This window comes from Hyaena hyaena, unplaced genomic scaffold, assembly GCF_003009895.1.
Source record: "Hyaena hyaena isolate Hyena2069 unplaced genomic scaffold, ASM300989v1 scaffold_6, whole genome shotgun sequence".
Lineage (NCBI taxonomy): Eukaryota > Metazoa > Chordata > Mammalia > Carnivora > Hyaenidae > Hyaena > Hyaena hyaena.
In genome coordinates, this window is record NW_024080638.1 from 502,023 (window position 1) to 517,433 (window position 15,411).

The 15,411-nt window shown below is 40.0% G+C and overlaps 1 long non-coding RNA gene across 1 annotated transcript; it reads right to left on the reverse strand.

Annotated features, from left to right (window-relative positions):
* Nucleotides 1-1,364: 1,364 nt before the first annotated feature.
* LOC120236677 lies at nucleotides 1,365-8,266 on the reverse strand. Its single transcript, XR_005529737.1, has 3 exons — nucleotides 8,184-8,266; nucleotides 3,813-3,955; nucleotides 1,365-1,507 (listed from the first exon to the last, which is right to left on the reverse strand). It is a non-coding gene; the product is annotated as an uncharacterized LOC120236677 (long non-coding RNA).
* Between the last annotated feature and the right edge of the window lie 7,145 nt (nucleotides 8,267-15,411).

Below are 15,411 nucleotides of genomic sequence, written 5' to 3' on the forward strand. Positions count from 1 at the left end.
AAAAAATACGTTTGAGAAATTGTATCTCAACCAAGTTCAATGGCTTTCCTTCTCCAAGACTCCCCAAGAGGAGAATAACTTACATAGCAGTTTAAGCAATGGTGAATTCGAGCAATAAAATACAATTAGTGTCATTTATAACAACTGCAGAAAGAAACTGACCACTCTTACCTGGACAACTAGTTCAGGTATGACAAGTACATGGCTTGTTTGCCTTCATTCCTCCCTCCTGTACCATGGCAGGCAGGACTAATTAAGTCACTGAGCTCTTTGCCACTGATTTCAGATATAGCTTCACAATCCTTAAAACAACACTCAGAGAATCTACTACTGTTAATCATAACTGCATTATCAGCTTTGAAACAAAAAGTTGGGCATAAACTAGCATCAGATGAACAAATAGACTCAATAATCCTCAAGATGCAATGGATGAAGGGGGTTGAGACCAGAAAGACCTGCTAGTTAACTCCCACAAGAGGAGTTAAGGGCCAGGGACCAGATCCCATGTGTCATTGTATCCTCAGCACCTAGCAAAGTGCCTGATGTAGTAGACTCTGGGTATGTTTGGTGAATTAATGAGTAGACACCAAAATCACATGGTAGTGATAATTTTACATGGTCCACAGTTACTATATTGTATATTAGCCATTAAGAAAAAATGTACATAGTTGTTGCCTATTATAGATTCAGTTCCTTTCTCAGCTCTTCTTCCTACTACCTTTCTGAGAACCCTAATAAAGAGCCTCGGGGCGCCTGGGTGGCTTAGTCGGTTGAGCGTCCGGCTTTCGCTTAGGTCATGATCTCGCGGTTCGTGGGTTCGAGCCCCGCTTCGGGCTCTGTGCTGACTGCCAGCTTGGAGCCTGGAGCCTATTTCAGAGTCTGTATCTCCCTCTCTCTCTGACCCTCCCCTGCTCACGCTGTCTCTCTCTCTCTCCTAGAAATAAAAAAAAAAATTAAAAAAAAAAAAAGAACCTCATCCACTATGCTTTAAAGAAACATCAGGAACCACAAAGACTATAACATCCAAAGACTGTGGTTTGAATTCTAAATCTATTTTTATTTACTATATAACCTTAAGAAAATTACTTGACTTCTCCAGGCTTCTGTGTCTTAAATTATAAAAAGAGGAGAATAATATCTACTTTGCAGTGTTTTGTTATAAGGATTAGGGATTTATTATGCAAGGTACCTAATACAGTTCTTGATCCTTTTTCTATTTATCCCTCTCCTTACTTCCAAAAGGATTTAAAGTGGGTTAAAAATTTTACCTACAATGAACCAGATATATATAAAATAAAGAGACAAAAATTTCAAAGCAAAGAGAAAACAAACATAAAAGTAAATAAGTAAACAAATGACTTACAGCAGCTCACACACAGTAGACACAAAATGGGGGTGATGGTGGTGGTGAAAACAGTTTGTACTCATAACATTAGTCATCACTGGTGCTGTCATCTCTTCCTGGAGAATTCCAATCATCCTTCAAGTCTTCATCTGGGGGCTAGCCCTGTATAATAGCAAACATAATGTAAAAGCTCAAAATTTAAAACAGTGTAGCACTGGTACATGAATAGACAGAGCAACAGAACAGAATAGCCTGTACATAAAAAATTTGATTATATGATAAAGTTGCATATGTATGTACATAAAGTTTATGATAAAGTTTAGCATATGATAAAGTCTCCAGATTTTGAAAACCTCAGACGTAGCGTAGAAACTAAAGCAATGAGAAGTTAAGTAACTTGCCAAGTTCACACAGCTAGTAAATTATACAACTGGGGGAATTTGAATGCAGGCATCCTGATTCCAGAGTTCATCCTTTAACCACTAAATGATAATAAGTTAAAAGAGCAAAGTACAGGGGCGCCTGGGTGGCTTAGTCGGTTAAGCGTCCGACTTTCACTTGGGTCATGATCTCGCGGTTCGTGGGTTCGAGCCCCGCATCGGGCTCTGTGCTGACTGCCAGCTCAGAGCCTGGAGCCTGTTTCAGTCTGTGACTCCCTCTCTCTCTGACCCTCCCCTGCTCATGCTGTCTCTATCTCTCTCTCTCCTAGAAATAAATAAAAAAAAAAAAAAAAAAAAAAAAAAAAAAAAAAAAAAAAAGCAAAGTACAGACCAGTAAGTGTACTATGCTACCTTTAGGGTAAAAAGGAGAAAAAGAAAAAACCTTATTTCTATTTGCTTATATATGCATACAGAAAATCTGAAAGGATATATAAGAACAGTAGTTACCTTTGGACAGCATGGGGATAGCCAGAAGAGTAATGGAGATTAGGGGTGATATATATGTAAATTTATTTTATAATATATGCATATATATTTAAGTGATATCAATGTGTAACCTGATGAATAAAAATAAAATTAACTTAATTTAATTAAATATAAAAACAGAAAGAAAATGCCCCACTCTGGGAAAGTCTTTTCTGACACCCCCTCCCAAGTACAAAAGCCCATCCCTCTTCTCTGTTCTCATACCACCTGTGCCTATAGTTTTTCTGACACGTATGTTGCACTGCTCTCATTTATGCTCCACTCTCTTGCTCACCTCACCCCCTGTCAAGCAGTGAGTTCTTCAAAGGCAGGGTTCTAGCTCTTTCAGTTTTGTGTCTCCAGCACCTAGTGCAATCCCTGACACATGGTGAACATCCTATCTATGGGGAAGTGGAAGTGGGAAAAGGGAAGTGGGGCAGACCAGCCAAGTTTGTGGTATTAGCACTATGGAAAGGAGAATCAACTGGGGCCTCCAACAACAATAAGAATCTGAAGAGGAAGTGAGGAGAGAAGAAAACATAGCAACCCTTGCAGAAAAGGTGTACTCAACCCTGCTTAGGCAAAGGGGTAAAAAGGGTACTGTGGGCCAACTAATCAGGGAAAAGTGAGAAAGAATCCCCGGGGCTGAAGAATATGTTAAGAGTGGAGACTGGCCATGGAAGGGCAGGAAATACAGCACAAGACTGAGACTCCAGTCTTGTGATCCCAGAGGCAAGACTGAGACCCTAGAAGCAAGGGCTCCCAGACATCCTGAATCCCAAAGACTCAGCCGAAGACTCCAGATACCTCTCATGACTGAAAATGAGGCAGAGGGCATGTGAAAGATTGGTACTGGAGAGATTTTCTAATTGTATATGCTGACCACACATTTGATCTGTTGCTTTTGTTCATTTAAACTCTGTAGACACTCATCTGAGGGTGGAAAGGTGATCCACATTGGGTCACAGATGCATTTTCCCCAGCAGAATAAATCCCAGATTCCATAAACAGGGGAACTGGCCCACTCCATCAGACCACACCCAACTCCTTCCTGACTCCTTCCTGTGCTTCTGTAGATAACTGTGTCTATCCTTATACTATGATCCACAGGAATATAATTCATTATTTGACTGTATTAATCATCAATACCACACAGATTCAGTCGTCCTTATTTTACAGATACACACTGGAATGGGTATAACTGAAGTGAAACAATGTCTGGGATTTGCTTCAAAAGAATAATAAAATAATATGTAAAAGTAAGAAGCTTGGATTGTCCAAACAGTAGCCCTTAGGAAGAGAATGTGATCTATGTTAAGGATGCTTCAACCTAAGAGGTAAGCTAGTTAAATGAAAAAAAGTAAACTAGACGATATAGGAAGTGTTTGCAGAAGGAATTTTTATTTCATTACCTCAGCCCTAAGTGGCATTAGCAAATACTGCAAGGTAATGAAAGAGGTCATTAGGAAGGAGCCAGAAACACCTTCCGACGTTATGGAAAAAATTCTGACATCTTAATTATATTCTGCCACCTAGTGACAAAGAAAATTTAACAAACTTACCGAGCCAGGCTCCGAGAGCCGACAGGGCTGCCCTCCACCACCTGGTCACCAGATCGTGGCCTGACCACTCTGGAACAAGCCTAATCCCACAAGCGTTTGGGGCATGGCGTCCTCTCCGCTTCTGCTCACAGCTCTAGGAGACCCTGCAGATATGGTCAACACCCAACGCTGTTCAATCTGTGGCTGACCGACTTCACGTGGAGCCAGAAGGTCCACCCTCTGTCACCTATCATGGTCCACGGGCCGCTTTGCTACCTCCTGCCGGTTACTAAGGGCTTCGAGGGGGAAACACCACAGCAAGGACGAAAAGGCCTGTTGAAGCTGGGCATTTTAATCCTTTAGTTCTACTGTCAGAAAGAAGAGTAAATCCCGCTATCTTCTTCCCATGAAACGCGCGATAACTTTTATTCACAAATCTTAGGACACAAAACGATGGGCAAAAAAACTCCCATTAATTCCCGAACGTAAACTGAAGGAGTCAATGTTTTAAAAGAGCATTCAGACTCAATTGCTCACGGCCTCCCAGAGCCTTCCGGTCCACGAAGCTGAAGCGCACCCCATAATGCATTGGGAGGCCGTAGGCTAGTGCAGTGGAGATGAGGGCGGAAGTAAGACTGTGGCCGCTCTGGCACTCGAGGCCATAAAGTTTATGTGCAAGTAAGAGAATCTCTTTGGTGTCTCAGGAACATTCAAGTTTTCCTCTGTCCTGGGGTCAGGCTTCTCAGTGCATTTGTGGGAGACCATTTGTGTTACAGCAGTGGCATTTAATAAGGAACTTGATCCTATGCAAAATTTCCTCATGGTCTAGATCAGAGAGTATAAATCTAAGTGATCAGGCTCTTGAGGACCTTTTTATTTTTTTTAACGTTTATTAATTTATTTTGAGAGAGAGAGAGAGAGCAAGCAGGGGAAGGGCGGGGAGGAGACAGAATCCCAGCAGGATCCACACTGTCAAGGTGGAGCCCCAATGGGGGGCTCAAACTCACAAACTGTGAGATCATGACCTGAGCCAAAACAAAGAATCAGACACTTAACCTAGTGAGCCACCCAGGTGCCCTTTGAGGACCTTTTTATATTGGCCCAGAGCATCAGCAGAAGCTGAAGAGAGAACTTTTAAAAGCTTAAACAGATGTACACTAAAGCAGACATAAATATATTCAGCAACTTCAAATTTGAAGATCACAAATATGAAAGCATCCAGTCTTGAAGAAATAATATAAAATTAATCTTGTTATTTGTTATGTATGGATTAGGAGTAGTTAGTACAATTAATTAGTATCAGACTAACCTTATATTTCACAATTGTTAAAAAAAAAAGATGTACATTCAAACCTATTTATCTTAGATTTCTTTCTTTTTTAATGTTTATTTTTGAGAGACAGAGAGAGAGGGACAGAGTGTGAGAGGGAGAGAGGCAGAGAGAGAGAGAGAGGGAGAGGGAGACAGAATCTGAAGCAGGCTCCAGGCTCTGAGCTCAGAGCCTGAGGTGGGTCTTGAACCCATGAACCATGAGATCATGACCTGAGCCAAAGTCGATGCTTAACCAACTGAACCACCCAGGTGCCCCATCTTAGATTTATTTGTATTGCCCATCTCACCCCTCCAAAAGCTTTAAGAGCCAAAAGACAACATATATAATAAAATTTCAATTCATAAAGCAGAAACCAAAAAAAGCAGAAAGTAAAGGTAATAGTTATAAGGAAAAACATAATTGAGATGCAATTCAGTGATAAGAATCTGAAGAGAATTGGGGCGCCTGGGTGGCTTAGTCGGTTAAGCATCGGACTTTCACTTAGGTCATGATCTCGAGGTTCGTGGGTTCGAGCCCCACATCGGGCTCTGTGCTGACTGCCAGCTCAGAGCCTGGAGCCTGTTTCAGAGTCTGTCTCTCTCTCTCTCTGACCCTCCCCTGCTCACGCTGTCTCTCTCTCTCTCTCTCTCTCTCTCCTAGAAATAAATAAAAATATTTTAAAAAAAGAATCTGAGGAGAATTTGTTACCAAAATACTGACATTCTAGGACCTTGCTATTCAAATTGGGGTTCCAAGACCAGCAGCATCAACATCACCTGGGTGCTTTTCAGAAATCCAGAATCCCAGGCCTATTTAATCAGAATCTGCCTTTTAAAACAAGATTCTCAAGAGACTTGTATGTACATAAAGTTCAAGAAGCACTGATCTAGGGCACAGCCCTCCTCCACCATAAAGACAGATTCAGGAGATCTGGGGTACAGGTCAGGAGCCTGTAGGTTTTAAGCACCCACAGCTGACTCGTATCATGCAAATTAGGATACACTATAAGTGAATATGAAATATAGTTTTAGCTTCCTAGTATAAAAAGTAGAATCTGAAAAAAAGTAAGCGTAATTAGTTTCTCAGCGGGAAGCCAAACATTTTAAGAATGCTTAAGAGGGGCGCCTGGGTGGCTTAGTTGGTTAAGCGTCCGACTTTCGCTTAGGTCATGATCTCGCGGTTCGTGGGTTCGAGCCCGCATCGGGCTCTGTGCTGACAGCCAGCTCAGAGCCTGGAGTCTGTTTCAGTCTGTGACTCCCTCTCTCTCTGACCCTCCCCTGCTCACGCTGTCTCTCTCTCTCTCTCTCTCTCCTAGAAATAAATAAAAATTAAAAATTAAAAAAAAAGAATGCTTAAGAATGAAGCTTATAGTGACCCAGTGGAAAATGTTCTCATTGACTTTTTTGTGCCAAATGTTGCAGCAAATGTAATTTGGTAATTTTTTGTATCTTTAATAAAAGCTGAACATTTGACATCAAAAGAAAGTTTCAGTGAAGGCATTTCTGAGATGGGGCTAAGCTACCGTCTAAGTAAAGGTAGTTTTACTAAACTGTGTAGTCTGCTTTGTAAATAAAATTTTAGTGGGACAGAGCCTTGTTCATTATGTTTTGTCTGAGATGCTTTCACACTATAATGACAGGCAGGCATAGAGAGTTGCAATAGAGACTATATGGTCTGTCCTTTATTTAAAAAAGATTTACTATCTGCTCTTTATTAAAAAAAAAAAAAAGGAAAGAAAGAAATGCCAACCAATAGTCTCTATAAATTACCCAGGGGATAAAAAAGCTTTCAGATTTCATGAATATCACTTTTCCCTATGGGTTTCTTATAGGAATTAGAGATTGTACAATGATAAAAGTGTAAGAATTCATTTTGGGGGCTAGTGGTTGATAAACCTGAGCTAAAAAAATAACAACAAAAAAAAATGGGGTGCGTGGGTGGCTCAGTCGGTTAAGTGTCCAACTTCGGTTCAGGTCATGATCTCACAGTTCATGAGTTCGAGCCCTACATCTCTGTGCTGACAGTAGAGAGCCTGCTTTGGATCCTTTGTCTCACTTTCACTCTACTCCTCCCCTGCTCTCTCTCTCTCTCTCTCTCTCTCTCAAAAATAAATAAACACTTAAAAATTTTTAATAAATAAATATAAATAAACAGACCTGTTATGTTTGCCAGTTTCCATAATATAAATCAGAGTTTCTCAATCTCACCACTATTGACATTTTGGACTGGATAATTCGTTGGGTGGGGGTGGGGGCGGGTGCTGTCTTTTGCATCATAGGATATTGAGCAGCATCCCTGGCTTCTACCCACTAGATGTCAGTAGCAAACCCCCAGTTGTGACAATAGAGTTTGTCTCTAGAGATTGCCAAAAGTATCCTAAGGGGCAAAAAGAACCTCATTGAGAACTACTGGGGTAAATAGTCCTGCTATGACCAATTTCAAGCACTGACCATGGATGTGGGATATGCATAGTCTCTCAAACCAGAGACATTACTAGCATACCACTATGTGAGAACATACTTATACAGGTAGTAATGTTGCTGTCCTATTTTAAAAATTGAGGAAACTAATCAGGATCTCCACCTGAATCAGAAATTTCACCTTCTCTGCAGAGATGACCATACTGGCAAAATTGTTTCTTTCTTAGGGAAGCAGCCTGGATTCTTCCACACAAAGTTACATTCCACAAAGCATGGTTAAGATTATTTTGAACTAGAAACTATCCAAAGCAGATGTTAACAGTCACCCCAATGGTTATTACAAACTCTCAGTAATATATCAGTAAATCACATGGCTTCCCAGTGGATTTGGCAGGATGAATTAGCCCCAAACAAATGAAATAGCTGGACGTGTTATATGGATTTGGGTTCTGTTTTATTGTGATTGTTGTTTTTGTTTGGTTTTGTTATTTATTTTAGTCAATTGAATTTTGGGAAATATCTGCTAATGATAATGACATTAGCTTTGGAATCTTTTGCATCAACAGCACTGACAATGATTAATTACTCAGAACCAATTACTGAGGCCACTCTAAGACCATGACATTAAAACCATATCATCACCACCCAGAGAACACTTACCTCCTGTTCTGGGAGGCCAGGCATCCATTTTTGTCTGCAGTTTCAGATCATCAGGATACAGGACAATTTCTATCAATCCTGGATTCTTGAGGTCTACTAAAATGCAGATTTTGTAGAATTATCAATAACGTAGTGTCTATATTGAGCTTATGATATGGAAGACCAATGGAAAGTCAATAAAAGCTACAATTATATTATTCTTGCCAGATTTCTGCACAAGATAATTCTTTTTTTTTTTAAGTTTTTTTTGTTTTTGTTTTTGAGAGAGAGAGAACTTGAGCAGGGAAGGGCAGAGAGATAGGAAGAGAGAATCCCAAGCAGGCTCTGCACTGAAGCATGGAGCACAACTCAAGGCTTGATCTGACAAACTGTGAGATCATGACTTGAGCCAAAATCGAGAATTTGACACTTAACCAACTGAGTCACCTAGGCACCCCTACACAACATAATTCTACACAAAGATCAATGTTAGCACTTCTGGGATTTCCTTTCTCCTTCCTAGCTATGGCCTCCCTAGGTCCCCCAGATAATTAAAGAAACCAAAGGCAGTTTGGCTCACTGATAATGTAACTCATCTCTAAATTTAGAATGTATGTGTGCACGTGCACACATATGCACATATACACACACATACTGAACCATCTACAAATTTGAACTTCACTTTCAAGCTGGAGCTACTACTTTTTGAGGGTCTCCTCTGACTTTTTTCACTTTCTTGTGGGATCTTGGCATCCTGTGATATATCATTAACACCTGCTCAGAAGTATCAAAAAGTATTCAGATGGATCTAGGTGCTTCCAACATCTTGGCATCAAGATTTTATTTAAATATATATTTCCTCTCCTATAACAAGCAAGAATAAATAAGAACAGCAATAACTATTACCAAATTTGGGAAAATTGAAGAATCCCAACTTGATTTGTAAAAATATAGAATTTTTTTAAAATATAGAAATTTTATTATCATAAGGTGATCTTATGCAGTGATTTTACATACGCACATAGGTATAAGACCTACAAATGCACTGTAGATTAGGATACAATTGCAAACCTCTGCCCTTTAAGCTAGGTGAGTACAACTCACCCCAAATTCATTGGAAATCACCTTGTATAGCTTACCGCCAATAAATAATATAGTAAATATGCCTAATTCCCATTTGCTCTACATATAAAATTCTCTTAGAAATGCAAACAAGCAGTTCCTTAAGAATAAGCCTGGCACAGGGGCTCCTGGGTGGCTCAGTCAGTTAAGCGTCTGACTTCAGCTAAGGTATGATCTCATGGTTTGTGGGTTCAAGCCCCACATCGGACTCTATGCTGACAGCTAGCTCAGAGCCTGGAGCCTGCTTCACGTTCTGTATCTCCTTCTCTCTCTGACCCTCCCCTGCTCATGCTGTCTCTCTCTTTCTCTCTCTCTCAGAAATAAATATAAACATTTCTAAAAAATGTTTAAAGAATAAGGCTGGCACAAAAACTGAAAGAAAATACAGCAAAACACCATAAATAAAAATGGAATCTTGAGGGCTAGAAGATTCCTTCTATAAAAATCACATAGATTCTGTTTTAAGTGCACCCAAATTGAATTGTACTTGAGGAGTTAATAATGAAAAATGATAAAGATCAGAGGTCACCAACTATAGCCGACTTTGAAAAAAGTACAGCAAAATAAAATATTTACCTGGGGCTTTAAGGTGAATTTGAGAGGAGTAATTAGCAGGCCCAACCAAAAAAGTGACATAGAATCTACAAAATCCAAGGTAGCTGTAGGAAATTATTCTTCTAAACATCAGTTGAAATCTTTAATTCCACTTTCCCCATAATTGTGTTCATTATAGACTCTCAAGTACAAATTCAAAGTCTTCCAGAATTTATAATATTTAATTTTTTTAAATGGTAGTATCAATCAGGATAGGACAGGTTTTATGGTGGTAACAAACAACCCCCAAATTTCAGTGCCTTAACAAACATTTATTTCTCATCTACATGACCAAAGGGGGCCGACAGGGGGTCTGGCTCAGTCCATCATAATCACTCAGATGATAAACCCCTCATTTTGTCATGTGCTTCCACCATCTCCAGAGTAGCAGGAAGAGAACATGGAAATCACACACAACTTCTTAAAGATTCTGTCTGTAAGGGGCAAATGTCACTTCTCTTGCATTCTGTTCACCAAAACAAACCACATGGCACCACAGGGAGGGTGATGACTGAAAGGGAAACAGGGATAATGATAAGCAGCCCTAATAACCACCACAATGACGAGATACATCTTAAGACATAAATGAGTCACTTCCCATTACTTTACCCTTTAGCTCTGTAGCATTCTCTGTATAAGGCTAAGACAAGAGGCTTCAGATCCCGTAAATCCTCATAAACTTCACAGAACAATTCAAATGTGCTGCTAACGCAGATATAATTCGAGCCCCAGTTAAATGTTCTAGGGAATCCACCAGTGAAGGGGAGTATATAACTCAGGATTGATTCTTTGGGCTCCATGAGGCAGAAATCTAACTCAAACTAGCATGGGCAAAAACATTGTGACTAAATTCAAAAAGACCTATGGCATACTGAGACTCTAAGGGAGATTGAATTTAGGGACTTAAACACTGTTAGCCCTCTCTGTGTTTTTCATCTCTGCTGCACTCTGCTTTGCCAGCATCTCTCTCTTGAGCTGGCTTCTCAAAACAAGGGTAGGAAGGAGAAATACAACTCCAGGGGGCTCCAGGCTTGCAACCAGAAAGAAACTGAGGGCTCTTCCTCACCAGCTCTACTTACAAAGATCCTGGGACAACCATCAAAGTGGCAACACAACCAGGTTTGTGCTTTTAAAAGATTGTTCTGGCTGTTGTTTGGAGAATAAATTGGATGGAGGCAAAAATAAAACACCACTTAACCCTGTTGGTCAGTTCCTTAATGAAATTCTCTCCTTGCTTTCTGTGACACGGAAACATGAGAGGTCTCTGGTGGGGGCTAAGAAGCCCTTTGGGTTCATTTCTGTTGTTACCACAGGTCATCTCCTGTGTTCTTCATGAACTACAAACACAGGGGACAATAATCCAGAGTGTTACTCTTTTGATCCTGACGCTGGAACTCAAGGGAGGATTTTCACAGCCTAATCCTAGAATGCATCCCTTTTCCAGATTCAGACCTAAACCTTATCATTCCAATGTACTGCTCTTCTGAGCCTGTTTATTGCTGCTACTCTGTTCACAAATGGGGGCACCTTGGTGGCTTAGTTGCAGGAGCGTGGGACTCTTGAACCTGGGGTGGTGAGTTTGAGCCACACGTTGTGTGTAGCAATTACTGAAAAGAAATAAGTAAACTGAAACAAAACGTTCACAGCTCCTTGCACTTACTGATTTAAACATACACTTCTCATGTCTCCACAAGACTGCCTCAATTTATTTTTCCAAGCAGTGTTTCCATTTTTATTACCCAAATATAAGTGAACACTTCATAAAAGACTTTAAAACTTCAGAAGTATATAAAGAAACCTGAGAAAGGGAGCATCTGGGTGGCTCAGTTAAGTAGCCGACTCTTGATTTCAGCTCAGGGCATGATCTCACAGTTTGTGAGTTCAAGCTCTATGTCAGGCTCAGGTCGTGATCCCGTGGTTCATGGGTTTGAACCCCACATCAGGCTCTCCACACTGATAGTAAGGAGTCTGCTTGGGATTCTTCTCTCTCTGCTCCCCCCAAATAAATAAATAAACTTAAGGAAGAGAAAAAAAAAAAAGAAGAAACCTGAGACAGTCTCCCTTTAGACATCCTCCCCTCCCATTTCCAGAGGTGAGCACTCTCACAAATTTTAGACAGGTATCCTTCCAGCCTCTTTCAATGCATTTATCACATATATGTATGAAAATATGGAAGTCTGTTTGTATAAATGTAACAGGAATTGTGGTATGCATTGTTTGGCCAAAGGCTATAACACATATGGTATTATTACTTAACAATGTGCCTTAACTTTCCATTTCAATATGTATAGATGTACCTCATTCTTTTTAAGGACAAGCTAGTATAACAAGGTGGATACATTAGAGTGCAGGCCCACAACCCTTTATACAAATTACGAGACTCCAAACCATTCTGAAAACTGAGAGGTTTTAGAGAGTTTGCAGCAAATACATTCGGTAATAAAACTTGACCTGAAATGACATGAATCTTTTCAGTCATTTATCTTACTTAATTTTTACTTACTTAATATGAATATTCATAATTGTCACTGCATAAATAATAATGTGTTTGATTAGGGGGTGTTGCTGCAGACCCCACAAGTGATGTTGAATACTAAAGAACAGATTCTAAATTACAAAACACATGTTCCTCACAAGTTTCAAATATATTATTCTGACCCTATAATGGGGGAAAGGAATGTTTGCAGTTTCTCAAGAAAAATTTATGATGTATGTAAAAATTACTAATATAATCATAATGAATGTTTATTATGTGCTTATATACCAAAAACTGTTCCAATGCTTTCCATAAATGAATTAACGCAATCTTCACAACAATACTATAAAGTATTATTATGATCTCTGTTTTAAATTTTTTTAATATTTTACTTATTTCTAGGAGAGAGAGAGCGTGAGCAGGGGAGGGTCAGAGAGAGAGGGAGTCACAGACTGAAACAGGCTCCAGGCTCTGAGCTGGCAGTCAGCACAGAGCCCGACGCGGGGCTCGAACCCAAGAACCGCGAGATCATGACCTAAGCGAAAGTCAGACGCTTAACCGACTAAGCCACCCAGGTGCCCCTTATGATCTCTGTTTTAAAGATGAGAAAAACTGAGTTGCAGAGAGGCGAAGTAATCTGGGCAATTTCTACAGTTAGTAAGTCAGGCAGCCAAAGTGGAATCTAAACCAATCTGGCCCCAGAGCCTGTGCACTGAAGCCATTGTGCTGTTTTGCCTTTATATTCTTTGAGAATAATACAGCAAACTTTAATCAGATCTTAACACAGGTCCCATTTGTCTGACATCATTTAAAAAAATAAAACCTCATGGGGCACCTGATGGGTTCAGCGCCTGACTCTTGAATAAGGCTCAGGTCACTCATAGTCATGAGAGGGAGCCTCAAGTCCAGCTCCTCAGGGCAGAGCTTATTTGGAATTCTCTCTCTCTCCCTCTCCCTCTGTCCCTGCCCCACACATGCATTCATACTCGCTCTCTCTCTCTCTCTTTCAAGATAATAATAATAATAAATAAAATAAAATAATATAAAATAAAACCTTACAAATATAGTTGAAACCCTTGAGTATTCCTCTTTTTTTCCTTCCCAGAGGTAATCACAGTCTTCAATTTGGTGCTTATCACTTTATGCATGTTTGTTATAGTTTTACATAACAATAAAGTATTATTTTCCATATTTTAAACTTTACATATAGTAGGGAAGGGGATACAACTGAAAAAAGACTCAGAGGCCTTCACATTAGTAGCATTCTGTTTCTTAAATTGGATAGTGAGTACATGAGTATTCATTTCATTGTCACTCTTGAAGATTTTATTTATTTATTTCAAGTAATCTCCACACTCAACGTGGGGACGTGGGGCTTGAACTTACAACCTCAAAACAAGAGTCACAAGCTCTAGGGGCACCTGGATGACTCAGTCGGTTAAGCATCTGACTTCGACTCAGCTCATGATCTCGCTGTTACTGAGTTTGAGTCTCGCATGGGGCTCTGTGCTGACAGCTCAAAGCCTGGAGTCCTGTTTTGGATTCTGTGTCTTCCACTCTCTGCGCATCCTCTGCTGGTGCTTTGCCTCTCTGTGTCTCTCAAAAATTAATAAACATTTAAAAAAAAAAAAGAGTCACATGTTCTACTGACTAAGCCAGTTGGGTGCCTCTTCACTGTCACTCTTTAAACTGCACATGCAGGGGCACCTGGCTGGCTCAGTCGGTTGAGCTTCTGGCTTCAGCTCAGGTCATGATCTCACAGTTTGTGGGATCAAGCCCCACGTCGGGTTCTGTGCTGACAGCTAGCTCAGAGCCTGGGGCCTATCTTTGGATTCTGTATCTCCCCCTCTCTCTGACCCTCCCCTGCTCATACTGTCTCTCTCTCTGTCTCAAAAATAAATGAAAATACATTAAAAAAAAATTTTAAATAAATAAACTGCACACACGTTTGGCATTTTACATGTATGATGATTTTTGAAGTTTTAAATAAGATTAGCATTAATATAAATATTAGCATTAATATAAATAATATTAAAAATTGTACCATTATTCAATCACAGACTAATCTAGGGTCGCTGAGAAGGTATGTTTTAGATGTGACTAATATGTATAATCAGTTGACTTTACATATCAGAGATTATCCTGCATAATCAGGATGAGTTTTATCCAGTCAGTTGAAAGGCCTTAAGAACAGAGCTGAGGGGTGCCTGGCTGGCTCAGTCAGTAAAGCACAGGACTCTCGCTCTCAGGGTTGTGAGTTTGAGCCTCAATCAGAGTGTAGTGTAGATATCGCTTAAAATTTTTTGAATTAGAAAAAAAAGTTACTAAAGAAGAGAGCTGAGATTTCCCCCAAGGAAGAAGACATTCCAACTGTGGACTACAGTGTCAGTTTCTGCCGGAGACTTTCCAGCCTGCCCTTCCAGACAGCCTACCCTGCAGATTTCAGACTTACCTAGCCAGCCCTCACAATTATATAAGCCAAGTCCTTGCAATAAATCTTTTTATACATACCTATGCACATATACATACATATTCTACTGGACACATATCCTACTATATAACCTCCTGGTCTGTTTCTTTGGTGGAATCTTGACTGATACCAGGCAGAAAAAATATTGGAAAAAAATGGTCAAAACCTTCCCCAACTTGGTGAAGAACATTCAGTCACAGATCCAAGAATCTCAACAAACTCCAAGGAGGAAAAATAAAAAGGAAACCACACCTAACAGACTTTGAAGCCAAAGATAAAGAAGCACATTAACAACTCATAAACTGATGGGACACAAACAAGAGAATCAGATGTAAAGTATATTCTAAACTGTTCTGGGGTACTTGGAATGGCAAGCCCACCTGGGGAGACTTGTAGAATTCCTAAGGCACTGGTCTAACTTAAATGATCTAAAGTTGGAAAGATAGTTAGATCCCAAGTTATTTTCAAGCCCTTTGGGTAAGTGGCAGGTTTTTCCCAAAACATGGGAGAAGGTTTAGATATTGAAGGCTTAAAGAAAGAAACATACCTTAGAATAGGATCAAGGACAGGAACCAGTATTTATGACT